The sequence below is a fragment of the Diceros bicornis genome, chromosome 14, assembly GCF_020826845.1.
Source record: "Diceros bicornis minor isolate mBicDic1 chromosome 14, mDicBic1.mat.cur, whole genome shotgun sequence".
Lineage (NCBI taxonomy): Eukaryota > Metazoa > Chordata > Mammalia > Perissodactyla > Rhinocerotidae > Diceros > Diceros bicornis.
In genome coordinates, this window is record NC_080753.1 from 41,558,011 (window position 1) to 41,580,278 (window position 22,268).

The 22,268-nt window shown below is 44.2% G+C and overlaps 2 pseudogenes; both read right to left on the reverse strand.

Moving 5' to 3' along the window:
* LOC131413367 (butyrophilin subfamily 2 member A2-like) overlaps positions 1 to 13,211 on the reverse strand; it is a 34,164-nt pseudogene extending 20,953 nt beyond the window's left edge.
* A 5,575-nt stretch (positions 13,212 to 18,786) lies between these two features.
* LOC131413368 (butyrophilin subfamily 3 member A2-like) lies at positions 18,787 to 21,217 on the reverse strand (annotated as a pseudogene).
* Between the last annotated feature and the right edge of the window lie 1,051 nt (positions 21,218 to 22,268).

Here is a 22,268-nt window from a genome sequence, read left to right on the forward strand (position 1 = left end):
ATGTTCTTTGCTCATTTTTCTACTAGGCAGTTTTATATGTTAGGGAGATTAACTCCTTCTCTAAGATATGAGTTGTACATATTTTTATCCCATTTTGTCTTTGCTTAAAGGTCTTTTAAGCAAAGACAAAAAAAAAAAGCAAAGGACCTTTGCTTAAAGGTCTGATATTTAGCATTTTTTCCCAATTCCCATTTCCTGTCACAGTTTCTGGCACACAGGAAATACTCAGTAAATATTTGTGACATCAACAGCGTTATGGGAAAAAGAAACATCCCTGGAGTAAGAAAACGGTTCAAGATCCCTGCTCTGTGCCTTATATTCACTGCAAAGACCCAAGTCAGAAACAGAGAATCAGGCACCCTCCTTCTTTCCATAGCCGCAGCTCAGCACAGTGTACCTGAGGCTAAGCAGGTACTGACCTGCAATGAAAATCATGGCTGTCTTTTCCTGCCTGAGGAGGGGACTTCTGATGATACAGGATACCCCTTCCCTTGAGCTGCTTTTGACGATCACAGATGCTGCGACTTCATACAGACCATCTCCATCTGCAACCGAAGGTGCTGCCACAGCTGCATGTCCTCTCCCTTGTCTTCTCTCCACTGTATTTGTGGCTGAGGATACCAGCCAGTTGACATGCACTCCAGATGGATCCCTACGCTCTCATAACCCTTCATTTCAATGTGAAAATCAGAACCCAGTGCTGTGGAAGGATAAATGAGCCTGAATTCTTGAGAGCCTCCTGTATCAGTGAGAGTCTCAACATGAATTGGATGTCACACTCACACTAGATTATACCAGGGGGTTTCATTAAGGAGCTGTTTACCGATGCGTGGTCGTGGTGAGGGGAAAACTACATGGGACAGAACAATATCCAGGGTCTTCTCTGTGCTGCTAGAGAGAGAACAGTATTATTATTATTATAGGCATACTTTATCTGCTGTCCTTATAGTGGAGAATGTTTTTACTTATTTTTTTGGATATTTATTATTTGTTCCTGATTATAGACAATTTCAAAATGGAGAAAAATATAAAGGAATAAAATTAAAAATCTGTAATGGTAATCATATACTTTGTTTCATGGAAATGTAAATATTTCTGGAAGTACTTGGGCCATATATATATACCAAATGCCTTAGAAATATTTCATTCTTTGACCTAGAAATTTCACTTTTAGGAATTACTCTTAAAGGAAAAAAATTACATGTTAAAACAAAGATTTCTGCTTAAATCTGTTCATCATAGTAAAATCTACAATAGTAAAATGTAGATACGATTTAGATATCCAAGGTGAATCAAGTTTTGTTACAATGATAAAGAGTCTTTACTAAAAACACAATTCCTAATAACTATATGGAAATCCCTTTATGATTAGACGATGTGTTGCTTATCCATCTTCCAACTGTTGTATTTGTATGTGTATGTAGTATTGGAGGCTGGTTCAGATTTTTCTAAACTATAACTAATTCTGTAACAAACATTATTACATATAAACGTTCAAAGCACATCTCTTTGTAGAATCTCTTAGAATACATTGCCAGAGATGACCAGGAGAGATTGGAAGAGTCCTTTGCTCCTTTCTGACTATAGTAAGTTCCTAAGAACATGCAGTTGGCAAGTGTCTTCATTCAGGTTGTCTCCCTCTCACCAAATTTCCCAGTGCAAGTCCTTACCTTTTGCACTGCCTCATGCCTCCACCCCCATCCCCTCACTGCACACTCAAGCACCAAACCCCTTTCTCTGGGTGAGGACTTCCCTGTACCCACTCTCAGCGTTTTAGTCTTTCTCCTTCCAGGGCCTTTCCCCCACTTACCCCTTAGCATTCCCACCTGAAAATCACAGCCCACACAAAGAAGGTAATCAATAGTTCTCCATTATAGCTACCAGTCTGCTCTGGAAGAAAGGGAAAAGAAAGAAAGGCTGCTGACTCTGAGAAACAGTAAGCGTCCCTCTTTGGAAGAATTAATTTTCTGATTGTCTCAGAGGTGTGTTTCTCATCAGTTGCTGAACAGAAACCAACGGCAAAGGTTAGAATGAAAACTGAAACTGTGCTGGATTGTACACAATGAAGAAAAATTACAGACCTACTTTGTTTGTGTCTTTCTGTGTTTACCTAGTTGAATGATTCATGTGTATGTTTGTATATAATCAGAATTTCACCTGTTTTATGTCCTTTGTATCATAATAGATTATCAGCAGTACTAAGCAGAAAAATTACTAGATTTTAAGGTGCAAAGAGAGGAAGACGTGCACTAATTAAAATGTTTCTGCGGTCTGCTGACGTCTGTGCACATGTGGGTGGACACACAGAGGAGGAGATCTTATACAACAGAGCCAAACGCAGGTACGAACGGAAGGAAAACCAGATCCCCTCCACCTTTTCAGCAGCTCTGACACTCAGGTCTCAGATCCAAGGCCACATCAGATAATCTTCAGGTTTCCAGAGGCAGTGCTGCACAGTGACTGGTGGGCACGTCTCACATTTTTCAGAACATTCTTATTTGGAGTGTTGCTGAACAGCTTCCTTCACCCTCTGCGCCTTATTTGTGCTACATTTGTGTTTTCACGTGTATTTGTCTCTCCTCTGTCCCTAGGATTCTGTATTCTCTGAGGTTAGACTCGGGATAAGCTGTTTCTATAAAGTGTCTTTGGGGCCGGCCCCGTGGCTTAGCGGTTGGGTGCGCGCGCTCCACTGCTGGCGGCCCGGGTTCGGACCCCGGGCGCGCACAGGCGCACCGCTTCTCCGGCCATGCTGATGCCGCGTCCCACATGTAGCAACTAGAAGGATGTGCAGCTATGACATATAACTATCTACTGGGGCTTTGGGGGGAAAAATAAATAAATAAATAAAATTATAAAGTGTCTTTGGAACAAACTGATCCTATTGATACCAAACCAGGTGGGCTCGCCTCCTGGTGAGTTAAAGAAGACTCTACACCAGTAGAAGTTGTCTCACAAAGTAAAGTGTATTTGTAGTAAATAGGAGGCCAGGAGGAATCATTTCCAAAGTCATGGCGTCCCCAAACAAAGGAAAGCAAGAACCTTTATTTGGTCGGGGAATGAATATTCCAAAGGGAGAGGAATATTTGCTTGCACAGGCTCAGCTGGAGAACATACTTCCACATAATGAGGCCTAAGCTCCTCCAGGAGAGATCTTTGCATTAAAAATAAGGCAAAGGTCACAGGCATAGCTCTCCTGGGTGAGGCTTGGTCAGTTTCAGGATGGCTGGTGGTTACGTCTCCTTTAAACACAAAAGGAAAAGAAACAACTTGGGAAAATGGTTAATTGCTTCCAAACCCACCTTTGAGTTTCTTGAGGCACCTAGTCAGTGACAGTTTGGGGCTTCTAAGGGAAGGAAGGCAATTCACATGGAAATGGAAAAGCAAATGTTTGGTAAATTAGAGCGTCCTTGCTAAGCACCTTAGACTCTGAGGGTCCTTGCTAAGCAGTCTAAGGATACTCAGAGTCTTCAATGGTGATGGACTGTCCTGGGGACAGGCCTTTTATCTTAAATTCTTTTAGGCAGTTGGGGGGAAGGTCAAAGTTTTTTTCAGAGTCTTTTGTTCTTCAAAATAATCAAGCCAAGAGGCACATTTTGGGTTGGCCAATTCTGAACCCCTACAGGACTCATATCTAAAGAGCGCTCCCAGGTCTCTGCTCTGTTGGCTTCTCTCTCAGAAACCCAGATAGAGAAGGAGTCACCCCACAGTGAATCACAGGACTGGGGGCCCAGGAGACAAAAAAGCAGAAACACCTGAAGTCACCATGAGAAGGACCAGGGTGAATAAAAGCTAACCTGCCATGATGGATCACCAGGGCCACCACCTGGGACAAGCTACCATCCCTTCTTGCCTGTAATATTGCAGTGCCCTCCTCTTGCTTCTGCCCACACCCTCTGCAGCCTATCCGGAGCACAGTGGTCTAAGTGAGATTATATTATTTCTTGCTCAAAATCCCACAATGTTTCTTATCTCGCTCAGGCAAAAAGCTAAAGATCCTTTGCGGCATACATTACCCCATATGATCTGGACCTATTGCCTCTCTGAATTTATCTACTCCAACTCTCCCTGCACTCAATCCATTCCAGCCACATCTGCCTCTTGGGGTTCCTTGAAACTGCCAGACATGTTCCTGCCTCAGGCCCTTTGCATATGCTCTTTCTGCTACCTGGCTTGCTCAGGCATCACATATCTGCATAGTTCATTCCTCACTTGCCGACTGCCATGTTTTCAGTGAAGCCTTCTCTGACCATCCTGTTTATAATTACAACTCCCCCATAGCATGCCCTATCCCCTCCTTGAATAATTTTTTCTACAGTACTTATCAACATCTGATACAATCTACAGTTTAATTAATGATTTCACTCCTTGTTTTAATTACTTCATTTATTGCTCTCTGCTGCTGTAGAATGTGAGCCCCATGAGGGCAGGGATCTTCATGTATTTTGTTCAAAGATTTATCTTTGGTTTCTAGAACAGTTCCTTGAACGTATGTAATGTTTGTTAAATATTTGTTGAATGAATTGATGAATGTCTATAGATAGAGAATTTCCCTGCTCTGTCCCTTGGGAAATCCCACAGGCAGGAAGGGAGGGCTTCAGCTGGCAGCACCTCTGGGTGCAGATAGACACCTGCCCACACCACTCTCCATGGTTTATGATTCTTCTATATGTTTAAAAATTGCTGAAGGATAAGGACCAAAACAGGGAAAAAATGATCAGATTTACCCTCAGAGAAGAGGCTCCTACTCTCATGTTTTGAAACTATGTGATTTCCCCTTGTGGTGACAAGGAGAGGGGCCTCAACTCAGCTGCAGCCTCAAGCCCTTCAGGGCCCAGGACCTTCCACCCCACACCCCTCCCTCCCCATCCCCACTCCAGGCTCCAATCTGTCTGCTGAGGATCCTGCCTCCACACAATGAGCCTCCAGAGGGCAGGGAACTAACCTGGAAGGAAAATCACAATTTTCTTCTCCTGGCCAAGCAGGGTGCTGTTGATGGAGCAGGACATGTTCCTCACAGAGCAGTCCCTGATGATCACAGTCATGGTGATCATGAAGAGGCTGTCTGCGTCCACAGTGGAAGCCTCCTCCAGGGCGGGCACCATCTCACCATAAGGGTTCCACCAAACTGCTCGGGGCTCTTGGTACCACCCTACAGATGTGCACTCCAGCCAGAGGCCCCCATCCTCATGGACCCTCATTTCAATGAGGGGTTTAGCACCCAGGCTTGAGGAGAGAGGAGAGCTGAGATAAAAAGGCAATGGAGTCTTAGCCAAAGTGTCGTAGAAGATCAGCTCTTAATGGTGAGAGCCAAGGGAAGAGGGTAAAGAGCAAGTGTCCAGCGCCCAGAGAAACTGATTATGCATATTCCATGCATTCCTGCAGTATCCCTTCTGTGAAGGGAGGAAGGAAGGAAGGAAAGGAGGGAGGGACAGAGGAAGGAAGGAAGAAGATAGGGAGGAGAAAAGAAAAGATGAAAGGAAGGAAGGAAACCTTGACATTGGAGAACACCAGGAGACCAATATTCCAAATAAATGGTGAGATCTCTAAGCAGAAGGATTACATCACACTTTTCTTTGTGCTCCACCTACAGACCCCATCACATTACCAAACACCTGCCTCCTGATAAATGTTTGTTGATTCATTCGTTGTGCCAGAAGTTTTAATGTTTTCACTTCTGCGTGGGTGTGTCCACTCTGACCTGAAACAAGCAGGTTTAGGATTTCACTTTCGGCCCTGGGAGGACTTCTCAGAAGCCTTGGCTTCCTGAAGCTCTAGGTTAATATGATAAGTACAGAAACCTGCCAGCCTGGCAGAATCTAAGAAACACTTTATCCTCAAGACCATGACCCTAGCAAACTAACACAGGTCAGGAATAGCCAGTGTCCTATTCATTGACGTGAGTAGTGGTTATATGGATTATAATTCATAATAATTCAGTAACCTGCAAATTAATGTTTTATGAGTTTTTCCCCTATGTGTATTGCATTTCACAATAAAAATGTCTACTTCTAAAAAGTTACTGAGGAAGAATCTCTGCGATCTCAAAGACGTAAGCATAAGAGTAATCTGTAGGGATTCAACATTCTCCCCTGTTCAAGTCTGCAGCTGAGTTCTGTGTGTGCTTCTCAAGAGGTGATGCCCACAGCTTAGCAGGGCAAACCCACTCATTTGGCCCTTGGGCAGGAGGAAGCCACCATCCTTGTTTAATGAGGACTCTAGGCAAATATCTGCTGGTCTGCCATGGGCATGAGGTTAGGGGAGAAACTTTCCCCAAGAGCCATACTGTGAAAAAGCAAGGGAACAAAATGAAATGACTTACTTGCCTCCAATGGGCATATGATGGCCTCATTGTAGGATCTGCCTTCTTGGAAATAACAGCAGTAGATGCCGTTTTTACAGGCTGTGATGTTGTGGATGATCAGCACCACCCTTCGCTTGCTGATCTCTCCCTTCACAAAGGGTGTTCTTCCTCGGTACTCCTCCATCTGCTCCTCTGTCCTCTCTCGCCTGCCCTTATACACAAGCACTGTGGGGGAGAACTGAGACCTGAACCACCCCACCTCCATATCCTCAGCACTTTTCTCAGGTAACAGGTGGCAGCGTAACATGCTGTTTCCTCCCACCATGGCCAGGATTGGATCAGCTGTCCTCATGACAGTAAACTGGACTGTTCAACAAAGGGGTAGAATCAGACAGGGGCACCAGCATCACATATCTAAGGCAGGAAAGCAAGTGCATATTCCAGGGCACAGAAACATTCTTTCTCTATTTCTCATATATTCTTTCTGGCATATACTTTCTAAGGCCACAGGGGCTTCCTGGGCTGAGGATTCTGGGGGCCAGTAGCTGTGGCTGGTCAGCAGCAATAGATACCTAGTAAGAGTATCTGCTGAGGCTGCTAATGCTTCCTGAACCAAACATTGAAATGCATGCACTGAGCACCCTCTACTGACCCTGTGCTTATAGAGGTGTCCTTCCATTCCCCAATCTAGCACAGTGCCTGGAGTGGAGGATAAACTTGAGCTGTCCAATAGGGTAGCCACTAGCTACTCCCAATGGCAATGTGCTGTAAACATAAAATACACATGCACAATTTTGAAAATTTAGAATACAAAATATTAAATATCTTATTGTTAATATTTTACATTAATTAGAATTTAAATAATAATATTTTGACTATTGTAATATTTGACTAATATATTGTAAAATAAGATAATATTAAAATTTATTTTATGTGCTTCTTTTTTACTTTTTAAATGTAGCTACTGAAAAATTTAAAATTGTGTATGCAGCTGACCTTTATGGGTCTCATTGTATTTCCATGGAACCATGCTAGTATAAATTCAATGAGGATGTGCAGAAGGAAAGGATGAGTGAACACAAGTGCAATACTTCTTCTGACTGCTGTGTTTTGCAGACTGAAGTGCTGATTTTCCTTTCTGAGAAGCTGATAGAAGCTAATGGCATGGACTCTACCTGAGACCAGTGCAAACAAGCTGAGGAGGTGGAAGAAGAGAAGGGATCCTGGCAGGGAGAAAGGCAAGGAAGCAGGAAGCAGGTGGCTCCATAAGCACCAAAGAGGACTCACTCAGGAGGGGCAGGGACCAGAGACCTAGAGACACAGACATGGAGAAATCAGCCAAGGAGACTTGGCACCACAGTTCTGATCTAGGTCGACCTTCCCTGTAACCCATGTTGGTATCATCAGCACCCCAACATCTATCTTGGGCAGCCCCCTTCCTCTCCTGGTGCCGGTATCTCAAGATAGATTGATTTATTAAACATTCCATGGAATAAGCCAACAATACCAGGGTCAGGGAGGCAGTCTTCCACGCTCTTTGGCTCACTTCTCTGGCCAGAGTTGAGTTTCTTCAGTTGTCACTTCATATTCTTTCATACCCTCCCTCCCTTCCCTTCATCTTCCCCAGGAATCAGGCTGCGTAAGGTAAAGCCAGTCATGGAGAGCCTCCTCACTAGGAAGTTTCCCCTCTCCCGGGGACCCTGCCTTTCCCCCCATCAGGTTCCCTTCTTCTACTTACAGCCTCACTCCTACCCCAGAGCTGTAGTGCTTCCCTTCCCTTTCCTATCTTCTAGAATTAACTTCTGTGTTTTCTTTTCTCTGCTGACGCTCATAAGATAATTTTCCACTTATCCCTCTTCCCTCAAACCTGCTGATGGGCACTGTCACTACCAGATATCAAACTGTCCAGAAAGCAGAGAAAAAAATTTTCTTCCTCTTACATTAGTTGCAGTGTGCAGGGCTGGAGGACCTGGGACTGGGTCCACTCTGTGACCACAATGTCCCAAGATTTGCAATGAATAGTTTACAGCTCAGGATTGGCCACTCATGGTTCAGACAGATGATGGTGTCCTCGAGCCTTTCTCTCCAGTTACTAAGTAGAATACATGGAAATAGTTTAAGAATTAAAATCTGAGAGGCCAGACTGGTGGTGTAGCAGTTAAGTTCCAGCGCTCTGCCTTGGCAGCCCGGGGTTTGCCAGTTGGGATCCCGGGCACTGATCTACTCACAGCTCATCAAACCATGCCTATGTGGCATCCCACATCGAGGAACTAGAAGGACCTGCAACTTGGATATACAACTATGTACTGGGGATTTGGGGAGAAAAAAAGAAAAAGAGGAAAATTGGCAACAGATGTTACCTCAGGGCCAATCTCCCTCAAAATAAATAAATAAAAAACAAAGAATTAAAATCCAAGAGGTACCATTAACATTTTGAGATGATCTGTCCTTTCTGTTTCATTTTTCTGTTTTTAGACAGAAGATATTTTCCATTTCTTTTGCAAAACCTTGAGATTCCCCGTGGATTCTGGCATTGCCACTAACCAGGTGGAGAGTCCTGTGAGAAGAAGTGTGTATATAGTAGAGGATGGGGTTGGGGGTGAGGAGTTGGTGAAGTAAACATAAGCAACCCTCTTTCCAAAGCCAGAGGAATCTTGTTCAAGTTGTTCTGCTTGTGGAGGGCAGTGGAGAGATAAAAGAGAATACAGGGAGGGGTTGCAGGGGTAGAGAATGAAGCAAGATGGCAGCTGCAGTAGTAGACTGTAGACATTGTCATTCATTCAAAAACTGTTGACAGGGGCTGGCCCAGTGGCTTAGTGGTTAAGTTCGCACTCTCTGCTTCGCCAACCCGGGGTTTGCAGGTTTGGATCCTAGGCGCGGACCTATGCACTGCTTATCAAGCTATCCTGTGGCAGACGTCCCATATATAAAGTAGAGGAAGAAAGGCATGGATAATAGCCCAGGGCCAATCTTCCTCAGCAAAAAGAGAAGGATTGGCAACAGATGTTAGTTCAGGGCTAAACTTTCTCAAAAAAGCAAAAACAACTATTGAGGGAGAGATGCTGAGGATACTGAGAGACAACAACCCTTTCTCTCAGGGAGGGGGCATTCTAGTGGGGGCAGAAAAATGGCAGAACACTAAGACTTTCTAATTGGGCTTCATCATCGGCCAGTAGATGGACTGGTTGAGTCCAATATCCCTCTACATCCACACAATACTCCCCTCCCATGTCCCACAGACCCCAATCAGGCCATTATATAGATTTCTTCTAGAATAACCTTCCTGAGACACATTTCTTCACATTTCCCTCAAGTGCCTAAATGCCTCCCCCGGAGGCCTCCAATTCCTTTCTGATTCAACTCAAAACTGTGCAGTTAACACACTAGCGATGGCTCCACAGTTTCCTCTGAGGACTGGGTTGCTCTTGGGAAGGGACAGAAGAGAGGGGTGTCAGAGTCCAAGAGCCTGGCCTACCTACAGCCTCTATCTGAAGAAAATAAGACCCAGGGGTTCTGGAAAAGTTTGTGCCAGAAGGATCCAGTGAAGCCAGGTCTCAATCCCTGTGGTAGCTGACCTGAGCCAGAGGGAAACACATGTGTTTTGAGCATGAAGAGGACCTATTGCCCATGAGGTAGCTTAGCAGGTCCAACTGGGGTGTCCCACTGCAGATCATGACAACTTGACCCAATCATTCTCTGCCTTGAGAGGAATAAACGTAGAGTTTGTTTTCATTCCTTTGAGTCACCTCGAGCTGTAGATTCCTTCCAGATGATGCCAAGATATCTCAGCACACAAAGACATTCCTACTCTGTCCTGTTCAAATTCCAAATTACTGACTCTTGGAATCAATGAGTATAGGAAAATGATTGTGTTAAGTGCTAATTTTCAGTGTTACAGCAATAGTAATGGGTACATCTACCTTGTCACAAGAGAACAAATTTCACAGAACAAACAGCAGGAATAAAATTGGGCCCCAAACTCACAGGAATCAAGGAAGGTAAAATTGTCCAAACTCTCTCCATCTTGAACCCTTCACTCTTCATGTCTGTTGTGGTCTAATCTCTCTGTAGACCACCTTCCTTTTGTTTCTCTAGGTCACACTGTGGATGGAAAATGCCTTCGCACAGCTCGCATGCATACTTGCTACTAATCAGATACAACTAGTAACATATCACTGAACCATTCAATCAAAATGTGCAAGGTATTGTCTCTGGCCTAGTCTGGGTCAGATAGCCTTAAGATCCAGTCCTTGTCAGGGAGCAGTGGGGTCACATTATAAGGACATGTACTGGAAGACAGGAAGTCACCAATGCTAAATAGGTGAGGGTAAAAGGAGGGCAGACAGATCTTAATGGGCCTTCAGTTTATTCTCAGAGGCAGAGCCTCATAAACAAAAGCTGTTGATGCCCAATCCCATAACCTCTTGGTCCACCTCGGGTAGTCAGTTTCCTGCAAGGTCACAATTTCCCAGATGCCTGCCTTTCTTCTTCTCTACATGAGAGCTTTCTCTAACACCAGTGATGCTCCTTTGCATATACACAGCCCAACCTGGAAGTGTAGGGGAGTTAACCCTCCCCAGGGGCAACCTTCAATCAGTAGGGGATGGGAGTTGTAGATGAATGTCTCAGGCTCCCCATCCCTGCTAGGAGGATTCTGAGGTATAGCCCACAATTTCACATGGTTTCTCAGAGTATCCTATGTGGGACCGAGGCCAGTTGCACACACGATAACCAACTAATTTACGTAAGCCATCTTTCACTTAGTTGGCATTTCTCCTTTTATTTATTCCAAACTTGGGTTTCCTGGGATCACTTACCAAATAGACTACCTGAACCCAAGTACTTGACTCAGAGTCAGCTTTTGGGCAACCCAAACTAAGAGACGGAGATCAGGTAAAAATTTCACCACACATTATATCCAACAGTGAGAATTATCTTTTCTGGAGAAGTATATTCTGGCATACATATCTGAGTTTAGCAGGTGTATAAAGGGATACAGATAAATTTTCCAAAAATTCACAAGAATCTCCAATCATGGAGGCCCTTAGTCTATACAGGGGCTTACCAGGATAGAGGTGTCCTCTTCCTCCAGGGTGAGCCAGACTGTGACTATAATAAATGTAGTATGCTAAATAGTCCACACCATCATCTCTGCAACCTGTGAATATGATACATTACATAGCAAAAGGCACCTTCCAAGTGGAATTAAGGTTTTGGACTTTAAAGTAGGGAGATTATCGTGGATTATCTGAGTGTACTGAATCTAACCACACCAGTTCTTAAAAGTGGAAGAAGGCAGGAATGTCAAAGAGATTCAGTGGAAGAAGAACCAAGAGAGAGTCAAAGATTGAGAGGGACTCAGGCTGCCATTGCTGTTTTGAAGATGGAGGAAGAGGTCCACAAACTGAGGAAGGTGGCAGCCTCTAGAAGCTGGGAATACCCCAGCTTCTAGCTGGACAGCCAGCAAGGAATGGCAACCTCAGTCCTACAACTGCAAGAAGCTGATTCTGCAAAGTATCTGAGAGAGGAAGTAAATAGATTCTTCCTGAGGGCCTCCAGGAAGAAACACCACCTGCAGAAACCTTGATTTTTAGTCCAGTGAGACCCATGTTGGACTTCTGACCTACAGAAATGTGAGATACTAAATTTATGTTGTTCTAGGTCCCAGACTTTGTTGTAATTTATTATAGGAGCAATAGAAAACTAATACAATAAGGAATTTGTGAAAATTCTGCAAAGAGGCAACCTGTGGAACTGTGGTAAGTAAACAGTGTGGGCGTAAAATCTAGACAAAGCTCATTGAAGAGTGAAGACTACTAACAAGTTTATCTAACAGATGTAACTTAACGACCACATGCTGGATAGAGGGGATGCAGTGGTGAACCATAATAGTGATGATAATGAAGACTAGCCTTTCCCCAGTACCCATCAGTTGAAAGGAATATCTGTTGACATCAATGGATGATCAGGGGTGGAAACATCCCTTTCCTGGAGATGGATTCCACAATGTGATAAAAATACCACTAAAGTTCATCTGACTTCCTTCCTCCCAAATTCTTATTCCAAAGACAAACTTCAGGTATTAAGTTGTGCTTCCATGATCACGCATCACATTAACAGAGTGGGTACACACATGCCCATTATTAGTGGAGTTTGGCCTCTAGTCCCTTCACATCCTGTGTGATGCAGTCTCTGTGAATTCATTCTCTGGACCACGTCCCCCTGTGGACTCAATCCAATGAAGTGCTGGACCTATGTCTCTGACAATCGACCTTGAAGGAACCAAGTGAGGTGTGACCTCCATAGTCACCTACAGCGATCCTCACCCTGGGGTTTCCTGGGAAGGGAAAATCAGGGCTGCACTTGTTCTCTTTCCCACCAGAGCAATGAGGCATGAAAAGAACAGGCTACAAGGTGGGAGTAGGACCTTGTGGGAGAGGCCCAATCTCTTGCAGTAGCACAAATTTCTGAATTATATAAGTTAATTAACTTGGCCCTGTTTCGGTGTGCACATCCTCGAAATGAGACTACCTCACAGGGTTGTTGTGAGGATAAAATGAGTGAAACTCATTTAAAGCCTTTAGCATAGCACCCAGTACATGCTAAGTTATCTATAAATGTTAATTACTGTTGTTCAAATCCCAGCTGTCATTCACTTGCTGAGTCACCTTTGGAAAGTTAATTCATCTTTCTGCATCCTGTTTCCACATCTATAGAAAGGAGAAAATAAAGTGGTACCAAACTCAACTGTCATACGGCACAATGGGATTAATATCAGTGAAGTGCTTCACAAAGTGTGTTCATTTAGTAAGTATTTTATTGTTGTGATGTGTTGCTGTTAAGGAGGAGGCCTCAGCTCTAGGCTGGGCAGGAGAAAGCAAGGATGTTACCTTAGCCTGAGGGTCCCCATTCCCGTAAGCAGAACCTGGGGTCACTGGGGTCTACAGGGAAAGGTCAGACAATAGGTCAGTAACAAGGGAACTCTGCACTCCTGTCAGTGCTCAGCAAATGATCAAGGTAGTGAGATCCCCTGTTGTAATTCTGCAAACAGGGCACAGAGGCCGGGAGAAGGAGGTGTGTGGGAAGGTGTAGATAGGAGACCCATCCATGGCATTGTAGAATGAGCCTGCACCTTTCTCACAGTCCAGGAGAACTCCCACTCTTTGAGGGGGTTTGGCAATTTTCAGGTTGGTCAGGGGTCGGTGAGAGCCCAAAAGCCATTTTCATTAGACAGATCCATAGTCCAGAATCCATTGTCAGATGATATTTTAACCCAATTACTTTCTCTCCACATTCTCCTTACACACCCCAACATACCAGTCATTTCTGTTCCCCACCTCCACCTCCTAGAAATGTCTCCCTGATGTGAAGGTCTTGGAGCCAAGCACACAGTTATATGAATAAAATCTCTTAGGATTGTCTGTCAGATTCAGTTGTGTGACTACTGGCTTCTCGCTCCTCTGGTCCACAGAAACACGGAGGATGGGGTTCCCTGTGTCCGGATCCAGAATCAGAGCTGCTACAGAAAGTTTGGAGATGAGCCATGAGATCAGCCGTTGTTCCCAGACCTCAGAGCCTCAGCCTTCAGGACCTGGGTCTGGCTGAGAAGGTCCTATTCCAGAGCCTGGTGTCCCCAGCCTGCCCTGAATGTGACCCTCTCAGCAATATCAAAAGAAAGGCCCAGGGGTCTTGTATTAAGTGTAGAAGAGTGCTGAAGGTCAGGGTCTGCCTAACCTAACATCTTGAGCTGCCTCCTTCCCTCCATCTTTTTTCTACTTCTCTTCCCCAAAATGACTCTGCCCATCTGTACTTTATAGTCACATAGATTTACATTTCAATTCTTGCTCTACCACTCCTGAGCTGAGATACTTTTCCTTTTCTGCAGTCTCTTTTTCCACAGACCCAAGCTATTTAATACCTTTGAGTCTCAATTTCAGTATCTGAAAAATGGGGATAAAAATACTAATCTCTAGAGAATAAGAAAAGACAACACATGTTTTATATGTAGCCCAGGACTGGGCATGGAGGAAGTGCCTGATGTTATAATAGCTCCATGCCTCTTCTGTGCTAGAGGCCATGTTGGGGGCTTTCTGCGCTGCCAGATCCACTCTCCACCTTTCTCTACCCTCTTATGAGCCCCAGGAATCTATCCTTTATGGACAGTATCACTGGGCTCCCTTGTCTCTGGTTACCTGTTGGGTTTGGCCAATAGGAGGTACTAGCTGAAGATTGGAAGGAGAAAGAAAAGAGAGGCATAACATTTATTTGGCCAATAGGAGGTACTAGCTGAAGATTGGAAGGAGAAAGAAAAGAGAGGCATAACATTTATTTCCCCCACTTCCTCCCTGTCAATGTCTTATGGTGATGCTCTAACAAAAGCATGACCACTCTCAGGCAGCTGTGTCCTCGAGCTACAGCTTCCTCTGGGCTCCAGTAACTGCTCCTGCTCCCTATTGCTTCCTTCATGCCTAGGTGTGATGACAGTCCTCCAATATTGTGAGCCCTGGGGCACTTCACCTTCCCTTAATGTTTTCTCCTAACCCCACTCCAACCTTTGTAAAGAGTTCTTTTTCTAAACCTTCCTCAACCACCCAGTTTGAACGTGCTGGCACTTTCATGTTTTTTTGAGCAAAATTCATTCATTACTTAATTTAATTTTTACCTCAACCCTCACATAATTATGATCATCATTTTAAAATGATGAGACTAATGTTCAGAAACATTAAATAACTTGGGGACACACAGCAGCAGCAAGTGGCATAAGAAGCTTGGGAAAAGCAAAGATCTTTGCACACTGCCTTCTCTCCTTGGTCATTCCCCATGCTCACTCTCCCTGCAGTATTAGTTCACTCTGCCTCTCCTTTCCCTCATCTCTACCCTTTATCACTTTTCCTTCCCAAGAAGATCTATGGAAGCCCAGGAGAGCAATTCTCCCCACTTCTCTGGGCTCCCAGCAGGAAGGATGTGGAGATGGGCACACCTTTGAGACCAGGACCTCGAGTCATCCACCCAGACCTCTCCCAGTCATGGAGACTTTCTTCCCAGAATCTCAAGAGTTGGAGGAACAAAAGGGAATATGGTCCCTCAGGTTGTTGTCCTAGAGAACACACAGTGATTTACTTATCAGCTTGGAAGAGGGCCATCTTCCATTCTGAAAGACAGGAGACACAGATAAGGAAAGGGCATTATTTCGATTTTCCCCCGCCCATTCTCCTCACTAAGTCTTTTCTCTCTCCCTTTATTCAGTCTCTTCCAGTATTCAACTTCCTTTTTCTACAGCTATGCTAAATCAAGCATACAACCTCTCAAAAATGGTAGACTTCCTTCCCTCCATCATGCTGGGGCTGCAGGTGACATGGCCAGGCTTTGCTAAGGTGTCGGCATGTGTGCCAGCAGGGTGAAGAGTGGCTGAAAATGCCCAGATGCTGTATCTGGATGGTCCTCTCTGAGGCTCCAGAAAAGCAAAGGTGGTATCCCCCACAGAAAACGAGCCTCTGGGTTAGATCTGATTATTCCTACTGGGAATGCCAATAGGTCACACAGCAGAGAAAATGTTTAAATGCTTAGTACACACATGCCAGCAAACTCAGAGAACATCAGGGTCACTCACCAGCATAGGTCTGAGACTTTTCTCTACCTACAATGGAAGAAAGACAGAGATGTCACCTAAACTATGTCAATTCTGAGTCGTGTTCTTTCTCTTCTTTTGCACCCATCTAATCTTTCTTTTTGATGCCCACACACACCCTTCCTACCTTCTCCCTCTACCTGTTCAATTCTCTCCTCCCCTCTCCTTAACATCAAGTCTGAGAACATTAACTGCATGCTGATGATACCACAGGCACCATGTAAGTGCTTTCCCAGCTGAGACTTGGCAGATCTATTTTGTATGTATCTACACTGCCATACCTGGGTGCAGGTGTCACTGTGTGTACATGTGTCTGTGTGTGTGCACTAGAATCCATCTGTCTCAAGATGTATTATGTCCAGTCTACTTCTGAAAAAAATTGGGAAACTTAATAAAGAAATTTCAGGTACTATTTTTTAAGAGCAGTTCTAACAAATCTACGACAACTGAGTCACTGTGGCCATTCCTTTTTTAAAATGCACCTTTGTCTCCTTCTTCTCAGATTTTCTCATTCTTTTAAATCTTACATTCCTTGTTTTCTTCTCAGCAGCCTACAGACTATGTAAAGCAACTAGTGATATTCCCAGCATTGCGAAGGCACTTCATCTAGATAGTTCCATCCCCCTCTTCCTCCTTTCCTTTCAAGTGCACCCTGGATGTTCCCTGGTGCCTTGCTGGGCTGAAGGGTCTTGGGTCTCTCTTGGAGGGAGATTCAAGGCTCTTTTCTCTATTAACAAAACACGATTTCTCTGTGCTTCCCCCGAATCAGCCACCATACTTTCTTTCCCTCCCTAAAGGGATCTGGGACATTTCTCAGCCCTGGACGATTTAGGGATGAGGAAAGAGGCTGAGAAATATCTGAGCAGAGAGTCTTGAATGCCAATTCAGAGAAAATGTCAAAGCCACTCAGAAGCCATGCGCAGGAACTCTCTCTTCTCTGCAATGGAAGAAATGCGACCAGTCGTTAAGATGCTTAAAGCAGCAAAACCAAGACATGCCAGGGTCTCTGGGGTAATCAGAACTTACTGAATTCATGCAGGAGCTTCTCTGGAAAATAAGCAGGGAACAAACAAAATTACTGTTATGGGGATCTAGCAAGGAGGACCTCTGGAACTTAAACCTTACAAATGACCCAGGGCGGGGCTGGGTGTGCAGTAGGCGGGGGATGAGTTCCTGGGGCTCCCTCCCCATAAGCCAGGGCCTTAGGTTCCCTCCCTGTTTGGATACCTCTTACACTTTATTCCTGCTGCTTTTCTGCCTGAGCTGTTTCTTTTTCCACTCGCTCTTTCTCTTTTCTCCTTCTGCTGTCACTACAAAAAGTAACTCACCCCTGCAAGAAGCAACAACAAGACGCAGGGGTCCCTGCCATGCTTCTGATTCAGAACCAGGCCCTCCAGAAGAAGGGGTCTGCAATGGAATGGAGCTCTAGACTCTCACTCGCAGGGCAGTGATCATAGAGTTGATCTCATTACCTTAAATGATCTCTCTCTTCCCAAACTCTCGGGGAACTTTGAATAAGACTTCCATAAACTCTTCCTATACAATAATACCATTATTTATCTTGAATAGTCACTTCTCGCATAGGAATATGAGTTACTTAAGCATCATAATCATATGTATTTTCTAATTTAAGTTTTCAATAGGATAGATTTACATGGTGCAAATGTCTAAAAAATCGTTCAAGTGTCCCATCCATTTCCTCCTCCCTCCCCCCATTTATTAGCCTCTCCTTAGTCAGCTTAATATGATGTTTAAGAATATGAACTTAGGAGCTGGAGGGCCTGCATTCAAATTCTGCCTCCTCCCCTTGACTGGCAGTGTGATCTTGGACTAATTACTTCACTGCTCTGTTCCTGGTGTCCTAATCTGTAACATGGGGAAATAATAGTACCCCACTCATGAAGTTAAAAAAATTCAGTTAATGCTTATTGAATTAATAAGTAGTGAGTGGGATTCAAGTGTATATTGAATTTTAAAAATATAAAGATATTCTTTTTTTTTCTTGTTTATACCAAAGAAAGTATTCTATACAAACTGCTCTGCATCTGGCTTTTTCTCTTCAACTGGGAGATCCTGCCATATTAGTACAGGAAGAATATCTGTGTTTTCTTTCCCAACTGTGCAATTTTCCATTGCATGAAAGTACTCTACTGATGGACATTTGCATAGTTTATAAATATTTGTTATTATAATTAATGCTACAATAAATAACATTTTACATTTGTCATCTCATACAAATGCAAGCATACCTGTCAGAGAAATTCCCAGAATGAAATTTTGTATCAATAAATAAGTAGTTTGGGGAAATACTGCTATATTGCCCCAATAGAAATTGTGCAAATTTATGCCAAAAATATATCAAATTATACCAACAAATGTCTGACAGTGACTGTCTCCCCACAATCCTGCCATCAGAATGTGTTATCTGCCACCTCGAGTTGTTTTGTTGCCAATCTCACAAGTGGAAAATGTTTTAATACACCTTCTTCTATTGAGTGAGATGGGACATCGTTTTATGTGTTATTTCCTTTTGTGTGAACTTGGATCGTTTCTCTACTGGGTTGTTTTATATTTTAAAGAGATTAGCTCTTTCTCTAAGTATGAATTGTGCATATTGTTTTCACATTTTGTCACTTGTCTTTGCTTAAGGTTCTGATCTACCATTTTCCCCCAATTCCCATTGCCTGTCACAGTTTCTGGCACACAGGAAATACTCAGTAAGTATTTGTGAGATAAACAGCTTTATGGGGAAAAGAAACATCCCTGGAGTAAGAGGAGGCTCTGGATCCCTGCTCTGTGCCTCATATTCACTGCAAAGACTCGAGTCCGCAACAGAGAATCACACATCCTCCTTCTTTCAACAGCCACAGCTCAGCCCAGTACACTTGAGGCTAAGCAGGTACAGACCTGCAGTGGAAATCTTGTTGGTCTTTTCCTGGCTGAGGAGGGGATTTCTGATGATATAGGTTACCCCTTCCCCAGAGCTGCCTTTCAAGATCACAGATGATGCGACTACATACAGATCCCCTCCATTAGCAACCAAAGGTGCTGCCACAGCTGGCCTGTCCTCTCATTTGCATCTGTCCACTGTATTGGGGGTTAAGGATACCAACTGGTGGACATGCACTGCAGATGGATCCCTCCATCCTGATAACCATTAATTTCAATGTGAAGATCAGAAGTCATCATTGTGGAGGGATAAATGAGTCTGAATTCCTTGGAGGCTCCTTATGAATGATGCTCTCAACAGGAATCAAATGACACACTCACATAAGATAATTCAAAGGGGGTTTCAGTAGGGAGCTGTTTGTAAAAGCATGATCATGGTGAGGGGAAAACTATGTGGGATAGAGCAATACGCGAGGGCCAGGAACAGTGGAGCTGTTACCACACACACCTAAACACAAGGGGAGGTAGAGAGGAAATCATTTTGGACACCTAAAAGAAGAGAGTTGTGTAGAGAGGGCTTTCTTGAGAGGAACTGTGATCTTCAGGAAGGGAATGAAGCTAGCTAAAGGTGGTCCTGCAGGGAGAAAGCCAGGGGGATAAGGACCTAGACCTCTCTCTCCTCTCTATCTCCTTCCATCTTCTACTATGGTTCCCCATTGACCAAACCCAGTCAGAAGACACGGGGCAAGGGACTGCCCTGAGAAAGAGAAATGCAACTCTTGACATTTTGACATTGGCCTGGTCTCAGTGTTCTCCTATTGAACAAAAGCAATTCCATGGAACATAAACATCAGAGAAGGGCACTTTGTCACTGTGACAGCTGAAGACAAAAACAAGACCTGTCAACAATCATGTTTGAATACAGAGAAAAACATGAGCACTGTCCAAACCACAGTAACGACCAAACATTTCCCTATCCTGGCTATGAGTGACTGCTGCTCCCTTTACAATTACAGCTTTAGCCTCACTCTAGTCTTCCTCCTAGATAAGACTTATGAGGACACCCACGCACAGAATCACACTCCCATCTTCCTGACAGCATCCGATCCAGAGCAAAGCCCCACTTCCATAAACGCACCCCCATTTCCCCTAACACAAGCTTAAATTCTATACCGAGTCTTCTCTAACACCCTCTTCCTGAGACACCCCACAGTTGCCACACGGCGTGCATTCTTCTTCCCCACAACAAGTAATGAACACATCTTGGTCAACTCCATGTGATCCTGGGGGCCTTTGTTGGGAGAACACTGGCAGCAATGATGCTGTCCTACAGGTCAGCTTCCCAGGGACCAGAGTAGCATGCACCTGGAGGGGCCACAGAAACGATCTGAAACTCAACTGAACCAAACAACAGTGTCCCATCACTGAGGAGATATTTTCTTGTCCTTCCTATCCCCAAACTTCCACTTCCCTGATGAGATCCTGTGGCCAGCATGAGGGAGTACTTTACCTGATATTATAGGGTATAGGAGAGATTGTTCCTAGAGGAAAACCTACATCTTTCCCAAGGACCTCAGAGAAACAAAATGGGAAGGCAGTGGAGGCAGTTCCTAGTGACCAGCCAGGATGCTCAGAGGGGGATTTGGAGCATGAACTCTGCCTATGCACCCCCAGTTCTACAGAGGGACAAGCTCAGAACAAAACCTGGAGGCTCACCTGCAACCTTCAGCTCCACCACGGCTTTTTCAAAGAAGTTCTCATCTTGGAAATAACACAGGTAGTTTCCACTGTCAGAGGCTCTGACATCGTAAATTCAAAGAGTAGCCTTCCCTTCAGTGATACCATCTCTCAAACTCGATGTTTTCCCGCCATACTCTGCCATCTGTTGGTTTTCTACTTCCTTCCCATTTGCATACATGTATACTACCTCCTTAAGGCTGGTCTCACCCACATCAGCTCCATGGTCTCCATGCTTGTCTTTAGGGGACAGATGACAGAACAGATCAGTGTCTTCACTCACCACGGCCAGGATGGGCCCAGGGGTTCCAATCACAGCAAACTGAGCTGTTCAGTAAAAGGAAAAGCTCAATCAGAGGGAGTTGTGGCCATTGGGGTTAGAGCAGGTGTTTCAGTCAGGGAGGTGAGGTACAAGAGTCTTAGAGAGGAACATAATACTAACAAAAGTACAATTTGTCTTGCTGGCATGTGTACCTTCCATTTGGGATGGAACTTCCAGGTATAAGAAGTAGTCAGAGGTTCTGATTGGGTGCTAGCAAATAATTGCTTCAGATACATAAAGCAGAATGTTCCCTACCTGAGCAAGGGGTAAGCAGCTGGACCAAGTCGAGGCAGACAAGGAGGTCTAGAAGAGGGCAGTCTAGGGAACTTGCCATTTTCATCTGTGCTGCAGAATGACACAAGAAAGAGTCAGGCGGGAACTACAACCTGCACCTGGAAGAAGACCATGAATTCCACATCAAATCTCCACCTCCCCAGCGCTGAATCAGGTGGAACACACAGTCACTAGTGTGGTGACTCAAGATCCTCTTCTGTCAAAATGTCTCTTAAGCTTTGAGTTCCAACACGGAAAATTATCCATAATAAATGTATTATGTTAAATGTACGTACGTTTAACATATAAGAATTATTTTTACAATGTTAAATGTACATATATTAATCTTAACCAATCTAGAAATCCTTGGTTCTACTATCAAAATATGTTTAGAATCCTTCCTCTGCTATACCCAGGTCTAAGATTCCATCATCACACTCTAATTAACGCAGGATCCCCTGATTCCAACTGCATCCCTTACAGTCTGTGCTCAACACAACAGCCAGAAAATTCCTTGAGTCACATCATGTCATTCCTCTTCTTATCACCTTCCAGTGGCTCCCATTTCACTCAGAGTAGATGCTGAAGTCTTCACAAGGGTCAACATGGTCCTCCAGGACTTGCACATATCACTGCATCTCCCCTGCTCTCCTCGTCTGCTGCAGACACACTGCCCTTCTTACTGGTCCTTGAACAGGCCAGGGCAGAGGACACCAGCACTGACTCTACCCTCTACCTGGAACTGTCTTCCCCCTGATATCCACAAGGCTCACTCCTTAACCTCATTCAAGTCTTTCCTCTAAAGTCAGTTCCTATGTGAGACCTTCTCTGACCACAGGATTATGGCAAACTGCTCCCATTTGCCATAATTTGCGTAAGCCTGTTCTCTTTTCCCCATTGAATTTTCACCATCTAACATATCAAGTGTTTACTGTCTGTCTCCACTTTTTCAAATGGAAGCTCTGTAAAGCAAAGATTTGGGTCTATTTTGTTTACTTATGTGTTTCAAGACCTTACAAATGGAGCCCTCAGTAAATATTTGTTGAATAAGTGAATGGATGAGGGATAACATATCAACCCATCAACACTCAGTAGCATTTTAAATTTGTTTAGATGAT